We start from the raw sequence: 26,464 nt of genomic DNA, 5'->3' as shown, positions 1-26,464 counted from the left end.
TACTTTCTTTCCAGCTCTCTTTTAGGATAGACACATTGGCTCTTATGCTTCAGTGTATCAATTCCACTCCAACCACAGTACCAGGGGTACTGTGAAATGCTGTTATTCATGCATTTCCATGTGATATGTCTCAATTCCTAACCCTGCTTGTCTTCCAACTCTGAAAACACTTTGTTTATTGAGTAAATTGGGTAAATGACTGCCATTTTTAATTGTAGGGATTTAATCCAAATTTCTTTGTTCTTAAAGAGAACATAAATGATTTTTAGACCATAAGGTATGTGGCCAAAATTACCGTTTTATTTATTGGCATTCTTGAATCTCAAGAAATGTATTTCTTGATACAAAAATATTATTCATAATTTATGATATTGTTACTTGGTAAGGGGCAATGGGAATCAGAGAGGAATAAAGAGAGAGGATGAGGTGATTGTAACTGTGACTTCATCTATAATTATTGATAAAGCCAGAGAAACTGTAAACATTGAGTCAAATCAGTAAACGGGACACTGAATTTGGGGGGTTTCTGAATTTTCATATAAAAAAGTGAGCATTTGTTAACCCTGGATAGAGGATACATAATAGTTTTACTTTTTTTCTGTTCTTTCGGGTATGTTCTAGATTTACTTCTCTAGTTGGGAACTCTGTTGTGAATTGCAGTCTTGTGCACATAGCTGCTCACCCACCATTTCCACTTACAGGTTCCATATACATCTCAAACTAAAATTTTTTAAAGAAAAAAAGAAAGAGAAAGAAATCAGGAAGAGAAAAGAAAGAGAGAAAGAAAAAAGGAAAAGAAAGAGGGAAGAAAGGAAGAAAGGAAAGGAGGAAGGAAGGAAGGAAGGACAGAAGAAAGGATGGAAGGAAGGAAAAGGAGGGAGGGAAACACTCATTCACATCCCACCCTTTAAAACCTATTCCGTTCCTTTTTCGAGATACTCCTTTTGAAACTGAAATACCTGTCCCTTAGCTGCTGGGAATATTGCCTGCTTATTAAGCTGTGGGGGGTAAACAATGCTTGTTGCTAATTATTCAGGCTTGCTCACCACATTTTTTCCTTGGCACATGGAAGAGGAATCTCTTACCAGCATGACCAGTCACTCTCTTCTCTCTCCAGTACTACCCTTGCAAGGGAGGCAGAGTAAATAATATGAGCATTCAGAGACAGGGCTATCTTCCTGTATTAGTCCATTTTCATGCTGCTGATAAAGACATACTGGAGACTGGGCCATTTACAAAAGAGGTTTAGTTGGACTTACACTTCCACATAGTTGAAAAAGCCTCACAATCGTGGTGGAAGGCAAGGAGGAACAAGTAACGTCTTACATGGATGGCAGCAGGCAAAGAGAGCTTGAGCAGGAAAATTCCCCCTTTTTAAAACCATCAGATCTCTTGAGACTTATTCACTATCATGAGGACAGCACAGGAAAGACCTGCCTCCATGATTCCATTACTACCACATGTTACTGGTTGACCTGGCCACTGCAGTGACCTGGCCACTGTCTCTCACTCTTTTCTCTCTTGTCAGTTGGTGACTTGGGTGTAAGGCCCTCCTACAGTTATCTCCATCTGGCTACATCAGCGAGAGAACTTAGAGCCTGCTCTGGAGAAGCAGTGCCTGAGCCCCACAGGTGCTTCCCAATGTCAACATCTGAATTGTGAGGTCGAGGCTCCACCTTGGCCCTGCTCTCCAGACCTTCTTTGCATACAGAGCTATAGTTTGTTGTTGCTGATTTTGCTGCTATTATTTTTCCCCTAAGTATTATCCACCTTCAGAACACTCAAAAAGAAGTAATATGGGCTTTATTTGGGCACAGAACAACGCTCTCAAATTTCTGACAAATAACAGGTGAAATGTCTGAAGGGGAGAAGAAAGTTCACCTGTACCGAGAACCAGCTATGTGCTAGCACTTCACACACACCATTTCATTTAATTCTTATGTGATGCATGTATCATCTGAGTGTATAGTTTCTGCCCCCCCCAATGTAATTAAGAAAATCTGGCTCTGTCTCTTTTTAAGAACTATCATTCTCTTACAGATTATAGATTTGGATAAAGGTGGTGGTTGCCCCTCTCTTTGCCCGTTCTGCTCTGGCTACACTTACTTCTTTGTGCTTTTCAAACACAAGAGCATATCTCCAGCTTCAGACCATCTCTATCTCTGGATGGTCCCCCGAGGGCCTCCAGGTGGGCCCCTCGCCTCCTTTCAGTCTTTTTCTCAGACCTCATCAAGTCTCCAAGGTCTGCTTGGTGACCCTATTTAAAATTGCACCTGTCTGCCTCTCTGCCTATCATGGCATGATTGATTCCACCTGACCTAGTCTGCTTTGACTATTTTTCCATAGCACTATCACTTTCTCACCTACTGTAAAGTATACTTATTTTCAGTTTATTATTTATTGGCAGTCTGCTCCTTCTGCCATGTAAAGTCCATAAGAGTTAGGATTTTTTTTTGCAATTTTTTATTGCATTTTAGGTTTTGGGGTACATGTGAAGAACATGTAAGATTGTTGCATAGGTACACACATAGCAGTATGATTTGCTGCCTTCCTCCCCATCACCTATATCTGGCATTTCTCCCCATGCTATCTTTATTCTTTATCTAGCACAGTGTCTATCTAGCCCATCATAAGTGCTCAAAAGGCTTTGTTGAGTGAGCAAATGAATGGGCTTCCTCCTCTCCTTGGTCAGTTGGTGCTGCAGTCCCCTCCTCTGCTGTACTTGCTCCTCTCCTCATCTCCATTTCAACCCTGAGCCTCCACTCACTTTGAGGGTGAGCACCTCCTGGAGCATGAGAACCACCTTCTTTTCCTGATGCTTTGCTGCTACCACCCCATTGACTTCAGAAGAGAGAATTACACACGTCTCCACTTCCTCACCCTAGGCATGTATTGCTGTAATCTTTAATTCCTCCAAGCCACCAATGCTCCGAGTTTGCTGCAAATAAGTCTTTAAGTGATAGTTTGGAGGAAAATGGGGTGATTGGCAATAACACACTGTATGGGAGTCAACTTTAAATAAAACTTCCAACGTCACTTACTGATACTAAACATTTATCAGTCATTGTGATTCATAGCATACTTTTTGCTGGACCCCCTTAGGTGTCAACCTTCTTCCATCTCCTTGCATCCCCTCTTCCTGTGGTTACTATTCTCTTCTGTCCCCACTTTCCTGGGTTTTCTGCATCTGATGAATTACATCCTCTGCAACAGGAGAATAGCTCTCAAGTTCATCTTATGTGATTGCACAGAGTCATTTTATTTTCCTTTCTTGTCATCGTCACCATCCAAACCATTATAGTGCTCCACTGTTCATAAGAAAGAGACTATTGTATTTTACTCGCTACAACACCCATCTTACTCAGCTCTCCACCCAATAACCTGAGGAGCAGCGGGAGCTTTGAAGTTCCAATATTTTCTGATTATGGGTTTTTATAAGAGCCAGGCTGAATGTTTAGTCAGGTCTCATGACCATCTTCCATGTCTCTAAGTGGAAAATATTGATGGGAATCTGGCTAGATGAAGCCCCTGGGCATAAAGGCCGACTTTTTCTCTTTACCCCGGTGATTCTTAACCCTTGCTAAATGCAAGAATCATCTGAGGGAGCTTTAAAACTCCAGATGCCCAGGCACACCCCAGATCAATTAACTCAGAATCTCAAGAGTGGGACCCAGACGCCAAAATTGCGTACTCTGCACTGGGTTGAGAATCTCTATTTGACAATTCCAGCAATTGTAAGGTGAGTGTTACCTGTTTTAGGGATATGAAACTGAAGATTAGACCTATGAGATAGATTACACAGCCTGCACATCCAGCTCCTTGTTGAGGATATTAATCATGAGGGTACACATTTCATCTCATAATGGAGTTACACATGGAAACAAACTATTTCAGTATAATGTTACAGTAGAAGTGCTGTACATGCTTAACAGTCACAGAAAGGAGACCATCTAACTTCATGAGGGAGGTCAAGAAAGGGGCTTTCGTCAACTTTTTCTTCTGCTGGGCAGCCATTGAATGTTTTAGGCTAGTTTTACTTGGATAACCAGGTTGAGAGGCAAAGAATATGAAGTAAACGAATGTGATGGTTAGTACTGAGTGTAAACTTGGATTGAAGGACACAAAGTATTGTTTCTGGTGTGTCCCTGACGGTGTTACCATAGGAGATTGACATTTGAGTCAATGGACTCAAATGGAGAGGCAGACCCACCCTCAGTCTAGGTGGGCACCATCTAAACAGCTGCCAGGGAGGCTGGGATGAAAGCAGGCAGAAGAACATGAAAGGGCTAGACTGGCTGGGTCTTCTGGTCTCCATCTTTATCCTGTGCTGGAAGCTCCCTGCCCTTGAATATCAGACTCCAGGTTCTTCAGCTTTTGCACTCTTGGACCTGCACAAGTGGTTTTCCACGGCCTCTTGGGCCTTTGGCCACAGACTGAAGGGTGAACTGTCACCTTCCCTACTTTTGAGGTTTGGGGACTGAAGCCAATTTCTTTACTCATCAGTTTGCAGACAGCCTATTGCGGGACTTCACCTTGTGATTGTGTGAGTCAGTATTCCTTAATAAACTCCCCTTCATATAGACCTCTATCTTGATGGTTCTGTTCCTCTAGAGAATTGTGCCTAATACAATCAGGTATGAATTAGTGCAACCCTTCAACCTCCAAGGGACAAATCCTCATCAAACTCCCAATAAGCTTATAAATGTCTCTCATTAGCCAGAGAGGGGGTTTTCCCTGCTCCTGTTTCTGCCCTTCTAGGGTGGTTCATTAGGTACTGAGCAGTTCTCATTCCCCTGGGTTCTGCCTTGAGATGACTCCATCAGGATTTCTGACTGCAGTTAGGCTGGAGTCTGATTCCTATAAATGGTCACCTGAAAATATGGGCCATCAGTGGCACCTAGGATGTTGCAAAGTTCTGCTGAAGGTTATGCTTTCCTGGCTGGCTTCTGTGTGTGTGTGGTGGCATGGGATGGTGCAAAGGGAATAAAGGCAGTGTGGCAAAGACAATACTAGGTGTACTCCAAATCCTGTTTCATTTTCCTATACCTTGGCACATCAAGGACTACATTTCTCAGTTTCCACTGAAGTTAAATGGAAATCATGTGATTGCATTTTGTCCAATGGAATGTATAGAAAGTATATAAGCTACTTCTAGACTTGATCATTAAAAAAACTCTCTGAGCATCAGTGTCCTCTGTAAACGCTGGATGATGTAGTCTCTACTTCATAGCTCTATGAAGATACACTGAGGTTATTTCTATGAAAGGATATACTGTAACCACTTCAGTGCAAGAAGCATGGTTTGAGCATCATGGTTTGATACGTCATGCTCTGTGGTAGAGGCTAGAATTATGACAGCAAATAGACTGGGTCCACAGGCTCATAGGCCTTTTAGTTTAATGGAGATAACCTGGATATATCTCAGATCTCCATGAGGGGCATTTAAAAGGTCCAAAGGAGGCTTTAGAGAAGAGCACTGAAGTGGGAGAATGAAGGAGGGCTTCATAGGGGAGGTGATGGTTGGGCTGTCTCTTGAGGGATGAGTAGGGATTTGCCAAGTAGGTGAAAAAGAAAGAAATGAAGTGGAGGAGTGCTCACAAAGGCCTGGAGCGTAACATCATGGCTTGCTCTCTGGGGCTTGATAGACAGCTGATTTCATATCTTCCATTTCAAATGTATGCTTTTTTTATATTTGAACATTTTTGAATGCCATGTGGGTGTTGAAACTAAGGAAATATAATAGAACATGTAGGTCTTTGAAAGACCTACACTTCCAAACATAAATATAAGATTTTAAAATGCAGCTTACAAAACCAAACCAAACAAACAAAAAAACCAAAAACCAAACCAAAACAAAACAGAGGCATTACTCACCCATGAGATGATAGGAATCCCTGTTTTGGGAGGTAGCCCATTTTTATGTTTTGGGGGCTAAATTTGCAGAATTGGAAGCATCTGATTTATGCTTTTACATTATGCTATTGAAGACAGGAATGATTCCTGAGCTACTCTATCACTTACCTTAAAAATTCAAATCACTTCTATGAACTCAAGGATCTAAGTGTCAATAACTGATTTATGAGTCCCTCCTATTGATGACAAATATTGAAAAAGGATGTTAGGGAGTCTGAAACATAGGAGCTCAATCATGGCCATTAAGAAATAAAGGAATGATTTAACTCTGTTTTTGGAATGGAAAGTTATTTCCTCAGACAGAAATAAATGCTATTATTTCCAATGGATTTTGACAGCCCCAAATTTCTCAGTTCACTTTCTATGTCAAGCATCCAAGTTCTCTGTATAACAGAAACCTTGGTGGAACCAGAGTAGCAGTGGCAGAAAGTTCTAGGTATAAATTAAGAAATGCATTACGCATTAACATAAGGAAGTAGGGGTAGGGTAGTGAGGAGAGTAAAGAGAAGCCCTTCTGCATATGAGCTACGCACAAGGAAGCCAGAAGTGTTTTGAGCATCTTAATGAAATTTAAGAGTATGCAATGGCTGAAACTTTTATGGATAGTGTAGATTCATTAGAACAAATAAATGTCATTGTCTATTTTTGTGAAGGTCAAAATATGTTGGGGTTTTTCTAGGCTCCCTAGGAGTGCTGTTCCTTCTAACACTCCTTTCCCATTGGGAATTATGTTTCTAGGCTGACAATGATCCCATATTGTGATTCTATTTTTTTGTAGTTGAAAGAGATGATTTCATCTCAAATTCTTGTTCTGAGAAAATTCTTTTCTTACATCTTCTACCTGCTGCAATTTTGTTGTGTCTCTGTTCTCCTCTGTCACCCCCAAGAGCTTGGGCATGGTCATGTTCTGCTTAAGAGCCTTTACAAAACCTAGGTCTGCTTTCTAACAATGCCAAAACCAGTTTGTCTGCACTCCTCTTCCCATCCACTTGACTCTATTTTGCTTTTGGCAATGGCACATCATCCCCTCAAACAGGAATTGTCATCATTCCCCCTCATTCTTCACATCTTTACAGTGGGTGGTAACCTGCTTGGATTTTTTCACAAGCAATGCCATGAGCCTGAGCACACCTCCTTTGCGTTTTGACGTGCATCTTCTCTGGGGGACTTCACAAGCAATGCCATGAGCCTGAGCACACCTCCTTTGCGTTTTGACATGCATCTTCTCTGGGGAGCTTTGCTTTGTGACAGTTATCACAAGAGAATCGATTTGAAAGAAGAGGTGCTTGACGTTGCAGCAGAAACTTCCTAAAGGCTGGTGAAGTCTGGGCAGCGACGGTCGTCTTTTCATTCTGACTCAGATAACTTGATTGTATTTGTTGTTGTGGGTTTTCTTTTTTTCTTTGAACCTGCAAAGCAGTGGGCTAGGTTGAAAATCTTCTATGTACCAGAGAATTTGCAAACATAGATCAGATATTTTTCACAACAATAATCTTGTGATGCTTTATTTTATGAATGAGAAAAATAAGAGTTTGAGAGGTTGGGAATCTTGTCCAACTCTGTTCAGATCCTCTGATTAAAGCATCAGCAATGGAAGGAAAGAAATCAGCTCTACAGTTTTGGAAAGAGCTCTGCAAGTTAATAAATTACAGCGATCATTTTCATTTTTACATCTTAATGATTCTTTTTTTTTATTTTTTTTATTTTTTATTTTTATTTTTTTAAATTTTTTATTGGATTATAGGTTTTGGGGTACATGAGCAGAGCATGCAAGACAGTTGCGTAGGTACACACATGGCAGTGTGCTTTGCTTTTCTTCTCCCCTTCACCCACATTTGGCATTTCTCCCCAGGCTATCCCTCCCCACCTCCCCCTCCCACTGGCCCTCCCCTTTTCCCCCCAATAGACCCCAGTGTTTAGTACTCCCCTTTCTGTGTCTATGTGTTCTCATTTTTCATCACCCACCTATGAGTGAGAATATGCGGTGTTTCATTTTCTGTTCTTGTGTCAGTTTGCTGAGGATGATGTTTTCCAGATTCATCCATGTCCCTACAAACGACACGAACTCATCATTTCTGATTGCTGCATAATATTCCATGGTGTATATGTGCCACATTTTTGCAATCCAGTCTATTATGTTTCTCTTTCTTAGTTACAGTAAAAAAAGCTCTGGTAAAGTAACAAGAACAATAATAACATGGCTTAAAAAACAAAGATGTTTATTTCTGTCTCATGTAACAGTCTGAGGAAAGCAGTCTAGTCAATGACACCTTTTCTCCACAGAGTGATTCAGGAATCCAGGTTCCTTCCATCTTCTGGCTCCTCACCTCCTACAGAACATCCGCTGCACTGTCAAAGGTGGGTCACTGCCATGTGTTACGTCCAGCCAGTGGGAAGGAATAACAGAAAAGGTAAAAGAGGCAACAGGTTGTCTTAAGGCAACAGGTTGAAAAAGACATGCATCATCTCTACTGTAGTCTAACTAGCCAGCCATGTGCTTGAATACACTTCTATTAATTCCGAAGAAGAGATCATTGATTTGGTGGCCTACATAAGAATCTGCATAAAAATATTATCTTAAAATATATTCCAGCAATACCTGATTGCCCTGTACATTTCCCCAAGTTGGTTAGCTGTAGAATTTATTTTCTTTATATGTTTTCCTTCTGGAAGTTTAGAGAAGGCAGGCACTAGTGTGCATTCTGCATCTAGGTGACAGCAAGAAGTTCATGGATATTCAGTAATTATTTGTGAGGATTCCTATGCCTAAAGAGGAAAATTCAGCATTGTCTTTTTTTTTTTTTTTTTTTTTTTGGAGACAGAGTCTTGCTCTGTCACCCAGGCTGGAGTGCAGTAGTGCGATCTTGACTCACTGTAACCTCTGCCTCCTGGGTTCAAATGATTCTCATGCCTCAGACTCCCAAGCAGCTGGGATTACAGGCATGCACCACACCCCCAGCTAATTTTTTGTATTGTTAGTAGAGATGGGGTTTTGCCATGTTGTCAGGTTGTTGTTGAACTCCTGGCCTCAAGTGATACACCCGCCTTGGCCTCCCAAAGTGCTGGGATTATAGGCGTGAGCCACTGTGCCTGGCTAGCAATTTTTAAAGGGAAAAATTAAGGTGATTTTTTTTTTCCCTTTTCTGTTCTTAAGAGAATTGGGACAGGGATGGATGCAAAGTGGTTCATATCAGCTGCTCCTACATGCGGGACTTGAAAGAGGAGCTAACTGAAGAGAAAATGTGATGAAATGGTTTTCCTTTAAATGCCAAATAAAAGCAAACAAATTGAAGGTCACAAACATCCAAAAATGTGTATTAACTATAAGTGCCTAAGAATTCTGCCCCCAAAGACATCTCGGCTGTCCTGGTTTTATAGTCTGTTCATCCCCTTAGAAAGTCTGTCCTCTCTTGATAGTCAAAGATGCCCCCCTCTAATCCTGCAGGTGAGAATTCCACAAGTGACCCAAGTCAGAAACATGAAATTGGAGTGGACTTGGCCATGATGTCTCTAGGATTCATTAGTTTGATCTTAAACTCAGAGGTCTTAAAAAACTTTCATTCAAAAGAGATGACATCTCTAAACTGCAGCCCTTGTTCGTTGTATACGTCTCTGGATGCTTGGGAGAACCAGCTTGTCTCTCAATGTGCTCTCCCTGCATTTCTGCATTCAAGTGCAGGCCTGAATCACAGTAGGTCCTCAATAAATACTCATTAAATTAATTGATTGATTAGTTACTATGAGGATGTGATAAGTGTGGGAGGATGAAGCATTGAGGAGTATCTGGTCCAATCCATTTATTTATTCATTTTGAGATGAAGTCTTGCTCTGTCACCAGGCTGGATTGTAGTGGCACAATCACGGCTCACTGTAACCTCCGCCTCCCAGGTTCAAGCGATTCTCCTGCCTCAGCCTCCCGAATAGATGGGATTACAGGCACTCTCCACCATGCCCAGCTAATTTTTGTATTTTCAGTAGAGACGGGGTTTCACCATGTTTGCCAAGGTAGTCTTGATCTCTTGACCACGTGATCTGCCCTCCTCAGCCTCCCAGAGTGCTGAGATTACAGGTGTGAGCCACAACACCCAGCCCAATCCTTTCAGTTTACAGATGACCCAAAGGATGCCCAAAGAAGTCAGAGAGCCTTAGTCAAAGCCCCACAGTGAGTCAGCTTCAGAACTGGGCCTGGGATGCAGCTTCTCTGGACTTCCAGCCTCAAACTCGATCCATTCTACATTATCAACAAGTAATGTAGAATTCTTGTTAAGAAGGTTTACTCTGCAAAAACCATGTTCACACCTGCCTCTGTGATTGCATTGCTCATAACTTTCTTCCAGAAGCACTCCTCCTTGTCCCTGCCTATTGAGTTCAGGGGAAACATTTACCCTCTCCTTGTGACATTTGACCCTGCTCCCTGCCCCATTCCTTTTGATTCTCTCTTCTCCTTGAATTCAGAGGTATAGTTCTCTAAGCTTCCTCCTCTCTCTCTCATGGCTGGTCCTCAGAGTCATACACCCATTTGCCTTTCTCTCTTTCTCTCTTATCACCCGTGATCCCTCAACTGGGGGGCTTTGGCTAAGGTCCCTGACCTCTTTTTTAGGCAGAGGAATTATTGAAATGAATAAATAGTAAGTTTTAAAATGAACTAGATCAAGTAATTTATATCTGCATATGTTTTAGTATCTGCTTTTATAACCTGAGTTGAAGCAACTTAAGTATAGTGAGCACTGGACTGAGGTCATAGTAACACTCTATATGATTTGTTGAAAACAAGACAAAGTAAATTAAATGTAGAATTATTCAGGTGATTCCTCTTACTAGGGCCTATGGATTTCTCCTCTCCTTTCATTTTCCAATTTAACACAAAGGAGACTAAGACTGATCTGTGCATAGCAAGGTCTGCTTGAGCTTAAAACTCCGATGGTTCCCTCTCCTGTCATCAGTAAGACTGAACAGAGGAGAATTAACAAAACAGGTGCCACCTCTCACTTCTTCTTAACAAGTAGACCAAGATTCATGATATGGGGGAAAGATTGGAGAAAGAGTGAGCATAGGGTCGTGACCACTTCTGAATCTTAAATGGGGGACCTCACGCCCCCTGTTTCTGCCTTGTAGATATACAGTCTCACCAGCTTTGATGGATTCCTTTAAGGGTGGGGCAGAAGTATACTGAAAGGGGAAAAGGGATCTCTTCGTGTTCAGCCTCCACGTTGCAGAAAACAAAGAGACATCCTGGTAAGAACGATGAAGCAGAGAATTGACAGTCCAGCTATGCCACCTTGGGCAAGTGAAGTCTTTGCTTCTATTCTCAGAAATGGGCATTATAGTATCTACCTTCAGCGTTGTAAGGAAATAAGAGTATGAACATACAATTCTTGGCAACGTAGCTAGTTCATAGTAAGCAATAAGTTGTAGCTGTTACTATTTTTACTATTCCGTATTTTCTCAAACTTTTTTCAATGGATATGAATTAGCCTATTCTACAAATATGTTCAATACTACAAAAAGTGGGTATGTATCAGAATCAAGCTAAGCCTTGCTATGCTAACTGCATACACTGGTTCCTATAGAGGAAGTTCTCTTAAAGAATTGGCTCCTGAAATTGGGCTTCCCTCTCTCTGTCTCAGCCACCCTCCCTCTCTTTCCCGCCCTCCTTTCCTTCCTTTCATTTTTCTCATCTATTCATTTACAACTTAAAATCACCTATTTAAAAAAAAATCGAGGCAGCTTGCACCATAAAAACAAGCAAGTTGGGACATAGTTGACCTAAACCAGAAGACTTAGAATGTTTTAAGAGAAGAGGAAGAACTGGACCAGAAACATGTCTTGATATACATTACTCATCAAAACTTTGAATGTTCATTGAGCATCTCATTAATATCAAAAAAGCAGGGAAGGAGTCAGACAGTCTCTGCCTCCCAAGAAGCTATTGTCTAAGTAAAGACAGAAAGTAATTCAAAATACTTATTTCCATTTTAATATATGAACAGTGCAATCTCAAGATTTCAATAGACCTCTAAATTTAGCTGCATTTCTTGGTAGCCAAGGCAAAAATGTGTATAGAACACAGTGAGTTGAGTCATTTCCTTTATCTAGTAAGATGGACACATGCAAATTATTCCGGCAAGAAAGCTAAACCTGGATTCACACTGTTACTTAGTGAGCTGTGACTTCTGGCTATTGTGTTCATGCCGATCATAAACAACCCCTGATTCAAAGATAGTAGTTACGGCATGTTCTACCATCATAGGTCATGCAAACATCGTGTGTGTATAGGAGGGCATGGGAGTTTCAGCATTTAATAGAAATAATTATTTGCTTCTAAACAGTGTGATTTTTGCCTTTAGAGTATCTTGGTCTTCCATTTCTGGCCTCTCTTTGCCTCTAATTTGTTTCCAAGATATGTTTCAAAGAGATCTCTCTTCTGACTTTCCAGGGCTGAGCACTCTGCTGTACCTGTGGGCTGCCCACCTCTTAATTACCCTGAGGTTCTCAGCTTCATTACTCTCTAGTCCACATAGGTAACCCACCCCTGTTGGCATTCTCTTCAGTCTGCTCTTTGCTGAGTTTCCTCTGACAACTGAGCCATGCTCTGAGGAAGCTGAGTGAGTGAGCACACGTGGGTCTCTGCTGCACTCTGTGGCTTTCTTTTCATGACACCTCTGTGTCTCAGTTGTTGGCTCACCTCTGACCATCATGCCACAATCAGAATGATTCTTGACATGTGCAGGAGGCTTTGCAATGGACAAAGCACGTTCACACATTCTATTCACACTACTTCAGTGAGACTATGCACATTTTTTAATTCTGCTATTTTCACTTTATATAGTAACTGTTTTCTTCCATTTTTTTTTTTCCAAATATCATTCTGGAAGGGAGCATGGCATTCTGTCTTATACATGCAGAAAAAAAAATTCTCTACTCTTGGACAATTAGGGCATTTCCAGTCTTTTAAAAGCTATATTACATTAGGAATTATTGTATAGAGATCTGGACTCCACATCTCATATTATTTTCTGAAGCTGGATTCCTATAAGGGAGATTTCTGATTCAAAAGTTATATGCCATTATAAGATTCTTGAGAAGTATTTGATCTTTGCCTTATTGGTTTTATTTTCAAGTGGGTCCCCTTGTGGATACTTTAAAAATACCACGAAATGTTCTTCTAACTGGATGGTATGAAATAATTCATTCAGAAAGATATAGTTTGATCTGTAGACACACACACACAGAACTAACTATAATTCTTTTTCATTGAGCAAATGGCAAAATTCCTAGTCAAATGAGAACAAAAAACGCATCTCTAATTCTGCCAGAACCTCTTCTTTAGTTGTTATTCCTCTGCCTTGCATATTAATTTCCTTGATCTAGTTTGCCTCACGTTTCAGGACAGCCAGTATGTGTTTAGAAGGTCCGACCTTACTGGATTGTTTACTGTTCGCAGAGAATTGTTTCTGTATGCAGAGAGGGCAGACTTCCCACTCACGATCCCTAGCTACATCCATTCCTAACTTGCTACTGCGCCTATATGTGCAGTGATGGAACATAAAGAGGCCTGCTGCCTTCAGGGGGGCATCTTAGAATGTTTTATTCTATTGACTATGACTGTAATTACTCTCCTTGTAGCCTGTGACTCCATGTGTATTTTGTGACACTTCCCGTTGATCCAAATAGCTCATAGACCTATCCCTAGGGCTTATTTCCCAGGAGTCTCCGCTCCTCCCAAACATGCCTTCTTATCAAGTCACCTAATTTTGACTGGTTTGTTGTTTAACCATTCGTGAGTTCATCCTGGCCTCGCTACTGTTTGAGCAGGATTATTTGTCCAGCTTTGGCATACAGGCAACTTCTCTACTTTCAAAGTAACATTGTATCGTAGCAGGTTTTGTGATGCTGAGGGAGGGCTGGCTTTTCTTCTCATGTTTTGGCATTTCTTAGTCCTGAAAGTACCTGGGACTACAAAGTCAGGAGCGGAGTAGGGGAGGGAAGCACCAAGAAGTAGAGAGACATTTTACAGGTAATGAAGAGATCAGTACTGGTACCTCATATTTCACAGGGGAAATAAAACATGGTATGTTAGAAACTGAGAGGAGAATTTAGCGCATATGTTTGGAATCTATAACAAGCTAATTTGCTCCCAAAAGACAGTTCTGTGAGAAGGAAAGTCAGTTTGGGCAGATGAAGCCTATTTTAAGGAGTTAGAGCTCTTAGCTCAAGTGAAATTGTTTGGGAAGAAACCCCTGGTGGAAACTGGTAAATACTTGCTTTGCAAACACCACCTCCAGCCAGCTGTTTGCTTGGCGCTGACAGGGACGTACTTAGGGGCAGCTCCCCAGCCGCCAAGTGAGGGGCCCACTTGGAGCTGGGACGAAAGGGTTAATGTAATTGAGACTTTGTTGGCTTCCTAGGTGAAGCTGAAGGGAAAACCACACAGAGGAACTCAGGAGCCCTCATAAAAGTTTAATTTGATTTCGTGAAAGGAGAACAACTTGTATCTGGGCTTGCTCTGTTTAATATTAAAGCAAGGATGAGCTTCTAAGACAGGAATGGAGCCAGGTAAAACCATAATCCCACAGATGGATAGTGTGTGTGTGTGTATGTGTGTGTGTGTGTGTGTGTGTGTGTGTGTCAGGATTGGGGAGGTAGAGGGACAGAGCTCCATTCAAAGTGTCGGAGGGATCATCAGCCCCAGGTTCTGGGATGTGGGGGCATCTGGCTCAGGTCTCCTAAGTCATAAATGTAGCCTTTTCCCCAGATGGCACTTAATGAACATTCTCAGGGGCAGTTTGACAGAACAGATAAATGTCGATTTCCCTAAATGAACTTTAAAACTTGCCGTCAGGCCTCGGGGCCTGGTGTACACTCTGAATTTATATTTTAATTAAATAGATTATATAATTATACTATATAAACTAGTTATATATCTTTGCATTTGTTTTTGATGTTAGAACTGTTGATTAACTGAAAGTAAACACGTTAAACAGACCACAACTTTGGTAAACCTGTTGCGATGTTTTTTCATCTTTTTATTAGAATAAGAAACACAAATGGGGAAAGGCCAGGGCTGCTAAGAGGCCTTGTTTGAACCAGAACACAACTAACAAACACAATAATACTAAAGGTAATCGATATTAATAATGATGATTATTATTACTGCTAGTTAGAGGGGCCTATGAGCTAGGTAACAGCTGTGCTCTATTGTGGGTGTTATAATACATTGGCTCCGTATGTAAAGCCTACTTTCTGAAGCCCGCCGCATACTGAACAGTAGGTAGGAGGTATGGGCCACTTTCAAATGTGCACAGTCACTTCTTTTCCTACCAGGTGTGTTTTGTTTGTTTGTTTTTGAGACAGTTTTGCTCTTGTCACCCAGGCTGAAGTGCAGTGGCTTAATCTTGGCTCACTGCAATCTCTGCCTTATGGGTTCAAGCAATGCCACTGCCTCAGTTTCCAGAGTAGCTGGGACTACAGGCATGTGCCACCACACCCAGCTACTTTTTATATTTTTAGTAAAGACATGTTTCAACATGTTGACCACGATGTTCTTCATTTCCTGACCTTGTGATCTGCCTGCCTCGGCCTCCCAAAATGTTGGGATTATAGGCATAAGCCACTGTGCCTGGCCCCTGACAGGTGTGTTTTATGTTTATTAGGAGTCACTTGTATTTGTTCCCAAACCAGTTTATGCCAGTTGTCCTTATGATCAAATGTTTAATTAAGTAGGAGAGAACATGATAAAATATGATAGCAAGAAAGATATTGCTATTGCCAGGAATACCAAGCTGGAAGCTTTGAAAAGAATTTATTAGGCTCCTACTCTGAACTGAGCTCTCTTCTCAGAACTCGTGTCCTGCATGCCTGCATGACCCCTTTTTCTTGTAGTTGTTATAAACATTGCAAAAGTCGGACAGTAGTATACTTACTGCGATGATAATCACGGTGAACTCAGAGAGCTTGGGCAACTTACTCAAGGTTACACACCTAGTAAGCAGTGGAACCAAAATAGGAACCCAGGCTGTCAGACTCCAAAGCCTGTGTGCTTCACCCCAGACTGCAGTGCTCAGCCCATCCATGCCTGACACTACATTAGGCATGTCAGGTAGGGGTGAAAAAGACACAAATCTTTGCCCTTGATGAGCTCAGAGTCCTATGGGGAAGGTAGACAAGTAAACAGACCATAACAATAAAGTTTAGGTCGATAGTATGAGAAGGAGAGACCTGGGGCTCAATGGGAAGGCAGACTTGCAGCATCTTACCCAAGCTTGGGAGTGGGAACCAGGAAAGCTTTGGAAGCAGGGGCTCTGGGCTGAGTCTTAAAGAGTAAACAAGCAGATAGCAGGCCTGTGTGCTACAGATTCCACCTACCCTGGATCACAGCAGCCTGTTTGGTTAGAGCTTTTCCCTGTGGAACTTCGCCCTCACAGCCCAGCCTGGCCTGATCACTTAACAGAATGACAAAGAAAGAAGATGGGAGTCCAGCCCTCCCCCCCAATACACCTGTGGGTCGGGATGACATTGCTGACGCAAGGCTTCCCCAAGTTCCATTCTGATTTTCTGCAAGGTAAATAGGGCCCCGTCAAAGATCTAGAAATTGCTGACCTTGTCTCATTCATCAGTTTAAAGGTGACAAGTGAAGGCGGGTAGGAGGCGGCTGAATGGAGGCTCCTGGGACTCTTCTGGGCTCATTTGAAGTGGGAAATGCTAAGTCTGTCATATTTAATGGCAGACCTGGGAGCATAGTTGAAAGCACAGAAGCAGTGCTTCCCCTTGACTCTTGTGTGCCCTATAACAATGCCTTCAGGCCTTGCTAAGTGGTGGCTCCCTCCTCACCATAGACCGGGGCCAAGGGACCTGCAAAGATTCTCAGCTCCTTGCTGGCCATACCTGTGGATTTATCTTTCCTCCCTCTAACTTTGAAAGGAATTGGCTTTTCTTCATATGGGGTCTCTAAAGGTTCTTTGGGGGCTGTGAAAAACCCATTCAAAAGGGAGCACTGGTGAGAGGACAGGAGGCGGGAACAGCCTCTAATAGAACCTGAAGTCTCAGTAAATGCCTGGGGCTCCCCAGACCTCATTCCACATATTGTCAGCTGCCTTTTAAGAGAGAAAATCTTGATGACTGGTCAAGATGGCTAATTGGAAGCTATCCCCTTACAGGACATTCTTGGATTAAAAGCTTTCCCAGTTCTTTGAGATTGTGGCTTTCACTGATGTCAGTCTGATCCTTTGATTACCTCTGAGCTCAGCACCAGGCCTCCTGGGGATTGCTGAGTACCTTACCCATTTCTCCAGGGCCTGGACACAGCTAGGATCTACATTTGCACCTACTAACATCTGATCAAAGTCTTGGTTCATCAGTTACTGAAAAAAAAAAAAAAAAAAAATAATAAAATAAAAGCTGGAGAATCAACACTTTAAAAAACTCTTCTTGCCATTTCAGGAAGTCTAATTAATGATGTGAGTGGGCAATTTGCTGCAGCTCTCACTGATTAATTTATCAAATGCCGAAGCCTTTCCTGTGTGCCTCTCAGTCCAATTAGTTAAGCGTTAGATGTGACAGGCAAGGCAGTGTCTCTGGGAACCACCCTGCCTCTCCTGATCATGGTCTCCCTGCTCTGAACATCCCTGTGGCTTCATTTCTCTATTACTCCTGAGTGAATAGCCCACAGTTGATTCCTAAGTACCTATCCCATCCCGCCCTCTCTGGCACAAGTGGTTCAAAGCATGCTGTGGCTCAGGACGAAGCCACAAACTCATGAGATGTCCCAGAAGGGCCACAGCCACTGATTCCCTGCTGCTACTCCCCAGCTGACAACTTGATTAGACTCAGTGTAGCTTTTTACAACAGACCCACTTATGTCTTTCTCTAATTAACTACAAGCAAGGCCTGGCATGTGCCTGGTGTGTTGTCTTTTGCAGAGTGGCTTTCACACCTGTTGTGATGAAGAATCAAGGATAGTAATTATTGTCATCTCCGTTTATCAGAGAAGAAAACTGATGTTTAGACAGGAGGATGCCAGTTGTTTAAGTTTACTGCATCATGGATCTGATTTGACAATTTCGATGCATAACACACCAATCTAAATCTCTGTGGCAGTCATAAGAGCATTTATTCGGCTCACTTTTCTATGTTTTTGCTGTGAGCTGGCTGATTTTGACTGGATTTGTCTGGGGTAGTTTTGTTCTGCTCTGTGAGGTTCTCATTCTCCTGGGACAGAGGGTTGGCCTAGATGTGTTTTTTTTTTTTGTTTTTTTTTTTTTGTTTTTTTTTTTTGTGGTGATTATAAAGACACAAGAGCCTAGACTTCCTAGCACAGATTCTTCTTTCTCATTCTATTGGCCAAAAGAAGTTATCTAACTGAACCAAATCAAGGACTGGGAAAATATACTCTGCTCCCGTTAATGGGAGGAACCGCGAAGTCAAAGGAAAAGAAGCATTCGTCAAAGAGGGATAAAGAATCTTGGCCAACAGTCAGATGGGGAGAAGAAATAGCCAAAAGTCTAACCATGGTTTTGCTCCACATCTTTTATATTTTCACTGCACAAAATTTCAAAGATACCTACAGTATACCAGGTAGTTTAAAGAATAACAGGATAGAGCCGTGAATAAGAAAGACAGTTTCGGTTGTTATGAACCTTAATTTCTAATAAAAAGAATCAGAAAATGACTTAAAAATCAGCCTGCGTTGCAGACAATGTAGAGCAGGAGATAGAAATCCTCTATGAAAGGCCAGATAGTAAATATTTTAGGTTCTGGAGGCCACAGAGTCTATGTAGCAACCACTCATCCTCACAGCTGCGGCATGAAAGGAGCCGAAGACTGAACAGATGAGACTGTGTTATACAACTTTATTTACAAAGGCAGGTGGGGATAAGATTCGGCTTGGAGGCTGAAGTATGCCAACCCCTGATGCATATAACTAAAAAAGTGATGGGATAAAATGAGCAGGAGCAGTGACTTCAGAGTGGGTAATAGCATGGATTCATCTGGGGCTACAATGCTTAGATCAAAAATAACAAGAGGGAATCAGTCAGGTGAAAGTCATGTGTTAGAGGGTTCCAGGGCTGTAGATGAGAAGGATCTGACATGTGTGCATATGTGAGGAAGGAGAAGAAGTCCAGTGTGGCTGGAACACATGGGAGAGAGGAAGTTAGGGAGAGGAGATGATATTTAAGTTAATACATGTGGGCTTTATTCTAAACGTAATAAGAAGTGTGAAGGACACATTTTTCACTGGACACTTGTCAAAAATGACAAGATAGATTTTACTTGAGCTTCTACAGTAGGAAAAAGAGGGACCTCAGATTCAATATGTAGATGTACAGTATTTGGCTCTACATTGTTTAATACAGAACTGAACTCAGCTCCAAAGAGAGTAAACTTTGCTGAGGAATTTACAGCCAAGGAGCAAAGTGAGGGGGTCATCGGATGGAAAATAATGACAGGATCTAGTCCAGACATCAAGGGTAGGGGAATTCTTGCTAAACTATCTTAAGAACCTTGCTAAAGGCAGGTCAAGGACTTACATATCAAGGGTAGAGAATGAGGAACTTCATCAGATATCAGGATTGAGGATTTTCACTAAACTGGGCTTAGCAGACCAAGGTTAGGGTGGGCAAGGCAATGGCCTCATCAAGGATAGGGCTCAGAGGAGCCAGACTAAAGCTTGGTCAAGGATGAGGTTTTTATTAGACATCCTTTTGGATTTTGAGCAGAGAAGTGACATGATCTCACTTATAATTCATCAGATTGGCTGCCAATTCCAGGTTTATTATAAGGAGACAAGAGTAGAAACAGGAATTAGTTAGGTGAGATGTTTTGGTGACTTAGACAAGAGGGCTGTTAGTGAAATTGGACAAAAGTGTATGGGTTTGGAGGTGTTTAGAAAGGTGGTTAACAGAAACTTCCGATGGGTTGGATATAGGAGTTGAAGGAAAAGGACAAATCCAAGATTAGTCCTAGAATTTGGATTGAGCTCATGGAAGGAGCGCTGTGATAATGGAGAAGACTTGGGAGGATCAGCTTTGTGGGGGCAGGAAGGAATAGAATTCTGTTTGGTTCAGATAAAGTTAGAGATCGTATTAGACATCTATGAAGAGATGTGAGGTAGACAATGGACCCATGAGCCTAGAGTTCTTTCTGAAGATACAAGTTTGAGAAGCTATCTGTATATAGATAACATTTCAAGTCAGAGATTGCTGAGATTACTTACGAATAGTGTTCAGATGAAGAAGAGAAGTTCTCCAAAGGTTGATTTCTAGGCCATCCTGATATTAGAGATTAGGAAAAGAAGAGGGAACCCGCTAAGAAGACTAAGAGGAAGTAACCAGTGATGTCAAAGGAAAACCAAGAGATGGGGGTGCCACAGTACTTAAAGGAAAAGGTGACTAGTTGACTGTGTTTGCTGTTGCTGAGAAATACAAAATGGTACAGCTGAAGTTCTTTTAGCCTGTGATCACCAGTTTTAGTGAGTGGTGAGGATATCACTAGTATTTAAAGCATCCCACCTATTATAAAGGTAAAATATCTGTGATAAAAGTATAAAATATTTAATAAAAGATGCTGGAAATATTGATTCATGATTATTTTAATTAAATTAGATCCCTACCTCAAACGATACAGAAAACCTTTGTTTTCACAGAAACCTAAATATGATAGGCAGAATTATACAAATATTGGAAAATGAAGGAACTTATCTTTCAGATTTTGAGGTAGAGAATAATTTCATTGAAAATCCTTGAAAGGAACTATGAGAAGTAAAAGAAATGGATTTGACTACATCAAATATTAATGAAAGATTACTGTTCAGGGAATAAAACCATAGACAAAGTGAAAAAAATAACCTGCTAAGGCTGAGATAATATATTTTCAAAACATATAAGTGACTATTTTGAGTATCTAAATTTTGAATGCCAGCAAGGAAAATTAGGCACCTTAAGACTTTTTCTCTGAATACCAGAAAAAGGATATGAATAGGTAATTCAGAAAACAGCAACCTAAAAGCCAGCAAGTATATGATGGGTTAAGTTAATTAGAACAATACAGATTAAAATGCTAAAAAGCCGTCAGTGTAAATGATAAGTCCTCAGCAAAATAAGCACCACTATAGAACCTGCAGAGCATTGAACACAGGTCCTAAGGAAGGAATGATTGGTTTCACATGATAAGAGCAAGCAGAGCCTACCTGAAGGCAAGGTTTTGAGCTGTGTTTTGCTGGATGCATGGAAATCCAACAGACAGAGAGGATGAGTGGAATCAGGAGGTGCGGTAGCCTCCTCTTATCCACAATTTAGCTTTCTGTAGTTGCAATTATCCATTATCAGCTGTGGTTCAAAATTAAATGGAAAGTTCCAGAAATGAACAATTCATGAGTTAAATTGCTCACCATTCTGAGTAGCACAGTGAAAGCTCTTGCCATTCTGCCCCATCTACCTGAGATTTAAATCATCCCTTTGTTCAGCACATCCATGTAGTATATGCTGTCTGACTGCTAGTCACTTAGTGGCCATTTTAGTTATCAGATGGACAAAAGGTAGTATATACAGAGTTCAGGGCTGTGCGCTGTTTCAAGCATCCACTGGGGGTCTTGGAACATATCTCCAAAGGATAAAGGATGATGACTCTAATTGATCAGAAGAATCGAGTTGCAAATATACCAGTATAAATGATTATTGATTATGCCTTTGGTAATGAAATGCCAGTTACCAATAACCCTGCCCAATGCCCTAGGGATAAGTTGGGAGGCCATGTGTTCAAGAATGACTTCTGGAAATGGCTAATGCATGGAAGAAAATTCCAAGGGCAAAGCACCCATTACTAAAAGGTGGTGTTCTGAGCCATGCGATTAGAGATTTTACAACCACTGAGTCAGTGTTCTACCTTCTAGGACAGCAGTCAAGCAGATGCTCCACAGTATGCTTTGAGAGATGCTTCAAAGGCACCCAACTTCTCCAGAATCCTGAAGGTATCTAAAACTTCTGCATCAAGTGTTAAGGCCCTGGCACTCTGGGCTGAATACAAGCAATGTCTAAGAAGAGTAAGGCATAGATCGGATATGAATTTTGATGAAAGGGGAAGGTCTGAATTTGATGGGATCTGAGACTGAGGAAAATTTTACAGAGCAAGATTCACAGCTACTAGGGACACTGGGAACTTAGCAGGGAAGTCCTGATGTGGGGAGTTTAGAGGCTTCTGAAACACATTCTGACGGAGTGGCTTTTAATAACAAAACTTGATGAGCTTTAGTTGTTCATCCATTTCTCTCTCAATCCATTTATTTATTTGTCAATTAGTTATTGAACACATTCTGTATTCTAGGCAGTTCACAGGGCACCTTGACCCTGACTACACAGAGCTTGGAATCTATGGGGGGAGGGTAGATAATATGGTGCCAGCAATAATATTAATGCTTGCAGCTGTGATTATTTCAGAAGGTCATTGTTCTTCCAGAGTGTGTAATGGGGAGTTTTGACCTACTCAAGTTTATCTGGGAAGTCTGCCATGAGGAAGTGACAGTGAGCTCTACAGCACGGGAAGGACTTGACTAGGTGAAAACATCAGGAAAAAAACCTCCATTCAGAGAGCATGTACAAAGGTGGCTGTGGCTGGAGGGAGCCTGGAGAAATGAGACCAGGATGGCTTGAGCAAGACGGGAAAGAAAAGGATTGAGATGTACAGAAGAAAAGGGAGCCACATCTCCTGGGGCATTTTAGGCTGTGCTAAGCACATTTGCATTTATCCCAGGCATAATGAGAAGTCAATTAAGTGTTTTAAGCCAAGAGGTGACATAGTTTTGCATTTCAAAATGATTATTTTGACTACTTTTTGGAAAGTCGCTTTAAGGGGGCCAAGCTGAGAGCCAGGTGAAGGGAGTATTGCATTGCTCAGATAAGAGGCAATGATGGTTTAAGCTAGAATGGTAGCTAAAGGAGGGGAGTGAAGTGGATAAACGAGAAACATACTTCCAAGATAACATGATCAAGGCTTGGATATGAGTTGATGAGAGGGAGGGAAGTATTAAGGAGGACATTCGATTCCGGCTTGCTCAACCAGATGACAGGGTTAGTCACTGAGCCTGTGGTCCTGGAAAAGATCTAGTTGTCTATAAAATAGGGCTAACCTTGCCAGTTCTGCTTTTCTTGTAGATTTGCTGCCAGGCTTCAATGAGATAAAGTGTGTGGCAATGCTTTGTAAATGATGTGGTGCTGTAGACATATAAACTGTTATTATTCTCCCATTTGCTGGCCTTAATGGCTCAGCAGTACCCTGTGAACCAAATTTTCTAAGTAAATGTAATTTCTTACTGGGGAGCAAATAAAATAAATTCAACCCATCTTGACAACAATCAGAAAAATCAGGCATAATAAAATCCTTGGGGCAGAAAAATGTCTTTTGCCAAAACTACAGCCCACTCAGAAATGTCAAGTTCCAAGTTTCCAACTCGGATGAAATCTTTTACTGTTCGACTTCTTCTCACAGTTGGCAAGTGACAATACAGCGGGTGGAGGAAACTTCCCTGATTATTAGACCTTCTGGTCCTCTTTGGTCTTGCAAAACAATATTTTGAATGACACCCAAGTAATTCAAAGTAAAGATTCAACTGACTTACTAATACTGACAACGTGGTAATACTGACATGATATGACATGCATCATGTGCTATGAATTTTTTCTCCTTTCTAAGAAGACATCTTTTAGTCTTTGCTGACTTGGAATATAATGGAACTTATGGGTTTTGTTTTCATGGGGTCCAGGGATAATGGCAGCTCTAAGGAAACTCAGGGGCATGGAGCCATCACTAGGTTATGTACATCTAATTTCCATCCAGATTTATTATTTGTATGAAAAAGCCCCTTAGTTTTTAACAACACTGTGGATCTCCCTGTGTTCAATGCTTCTGAGAACAAAATTCATGCTCTGCAGCATCACACTAATGGACCATCAGGATCCAACCCCACTTCTTCCATTTGGTGCGCTCTCTCACCACTTCCCACAATGTCCTCTGACCCTACAGAATATTCCCTACCATGGCCCATGCTGGTCTTGGCTTCTGGCTAACTTCTCACTCTTCCAGATTCAGCAAAGGCATTTTTTCTTCCATGAAGTCATCCCCAGCTCCTCATCTGAGCTCTCCTAGGAACCTGGCTTTACCTCTAGCAGAGCTTTTACTACATGGCTTGGGGTTAGTAGGAAGGTAAGCCCTAGGATGGAACCTCTAATTTCACTATACTCACTGTGTTTACAACCTTGGCTCAGTTACTGTTGTTGATTGTTGTACTAATGGTCCCCCAACAAATCATACCTGCCAATACCTACACCCTTGCATTGGCTCCTCCTATACCAATGCTGGGCTTGGCTTTGTGAACTTGCTTTGAGCAATGGGATACCAGTTAACTCTACCCAAGAAGAGGCTTGAGAAGCACTTGAACATAAGATCTTGTAATCTTGGAATGCTGCTGTGACCTAAGAAACTTGCTCGAGAGACCACATACAGGAGACCTTAGATGCCAGTTGATATTGAATCCTTTTTCAACATCTCTCCCCAGTTGAGCCTTCAGAATAATGCAACCATCTGAGTGACCCTGGGGAGACTAGCCCACCCACTTGAGCCCAGTCCAAACTGCAGAACTGTGGACCAATAAATAACAGTTAGTTCAAACCAATTAGTTTGGGGAGTTTTGATACACAGCAATAGAGAACTGAAACACCCAGTTCCCTGGGTTTACCTCTACCAGAGCATTGATCACAGAATTTAATTTCTAGTAAGTAACACCTGACTTTGAATCCTTAATTTTGCCATACTCAGTGGTTGTGTGACCTTTGATCCGTTACTCTTGAAGCCTTAGGTTCACCATTGGTAAAACAGGCACAATGCTGCTTTGAAGCTCAGAAGGCTTTGTGAAGATAAAAAATAGTAATAATAATGTGAAAAAATTACTGAATGCAGTTTCTAGCATAGAATACTTGGTAAAAGTAAAGGGGAGTAAGTGTTATTATGTTTAAATCCATTCTCCTTATTGGTCTGGAGTTCTCGATCACTAGGAGTAATGCATTGATCAACTCAGTATCCCCAGGCATGTCACAGTGACTGGGACAGATGAAGGTCTAAGTCAGTGTTTATCAAACAAATAGATGAATTAATGATCTTTCTGGTTTAGTTGGGAGATTTTACATGAATACTCACAACTTGAAGCTTCTATGACCTCAGTAGAAACCCACTGCTGAGTGACCTGTTAGATGAATAAACAAATGACCTCAGAGAGCCAGAGGCATGGAGCAGTTCTATTTGGCATTTAGACTCTTACCCTCCTCAATGAATTGGACCTATTGCATGGTTCTCAAACTTGGCTACCCAATGAAACCACCTGAGATGTGTTCCTAAAGACTGACGTGATTGGTCTGTTTGACCAGGTGATTCCTCTAGCAGTCAAGTTTGAGAAGCACTGCTTGGGAACAGAGGTTCACAAAGTATGGCTTCATTGGCCAAATCCAGCCCACAACCTACTTTTGTAAATAAAATTTTACTGGAATGCTGCCATATTTATTTATTTATAGTCTATGGCTGCATTTGTGCTATAATGGCAGAGGTGAGTTTGTAACAGAGAGTGTGTGACCAGCAAAGCCTAAAATAGCATTCACTTGGCTGTTTACAGAATGAGCACGGACACCTGCTTTGGGTCACTGGAGTATCATACGCCTCGATCTTCAGCCTTCGCCACCACAGCCACAGCACCTCTCACTCAGTCATGCATGGTATCACCAGGTCTCTTTCCAACTCCATGACTTTGCTATGAGAAATTTCACAGCTAACATAGGTAGTAAGTTATGACTACATTTTCTTCTATCTTGACCAAATTTTCTTTTACTTAGAATGCTTGTGTTAATTTCTTTGTTGCCTTTGGTTTCTATGTACATCTCCCACATTGTCTGACATAGTTGTAAAATTCCTTTGGGCACAGCCAAATTCTTTAGATAGTCCCACCATATCTTGAAGCCCTCCTTTTGCTATCCTCCAGCCCCTTGCTCTTCTGTGCTGGATTTACTTCTCTGGACCTTCATATCTTCTTCTTGTTTGGTTCACTCACAATTTGTTCTTTTTTATTTTGTTGAGACGGAGTTTCGCTCTCGTTACCCAGGCTGGAGTGCAATGGCGCAATCTCGGCTCACCGCAATCTCTGTCTCTTGGGTTCAGGCAATTCTCCTCCCTCAGCCTCCTGAGTAGCTGGGATTACAGGCACGTGCCACTATGCTCAGCTAATTATTTGTATTTTTAGTAGAGACGGGGTTTCACCATGTTGACCAGGATGGTCTCGATCTCTTGTCCTCATGATCCACCCACCTCGGCCTCCCAAAGTGCTGGGATTGCAGGCTTGAGCCACTGCGCCTGGCCTCACAATTTGTTCTTAATGGTACTCCTATTTATGAAGTGTCACACCTTCTTCATTGCTCTTCCAGTTTTCCTTTCCATTTCTTTGTCTTTATTTTTCTACTTTTTCCTACCTTTACTTTACTTTGTCTTCTATTCATATATTGAATTTTTATTTTTATTCTAT

Source organism: Callithrix jacchus, chromosome 16 (genome assembly GCF_049354715.1).
Source record: "Callithrix jacchus isolate 240 chromosome 16, calJac240_pri, whole genome shotgun sequence".
NCBI classification, from domain to species: Eukaryota; Metazoa; Chordata; class Mammalia; order Primates; family Cebidae; genus Callithrix; species Callithrix jacchus.
Note: the sequence above shows the minus strand (reverse complement) of the source record.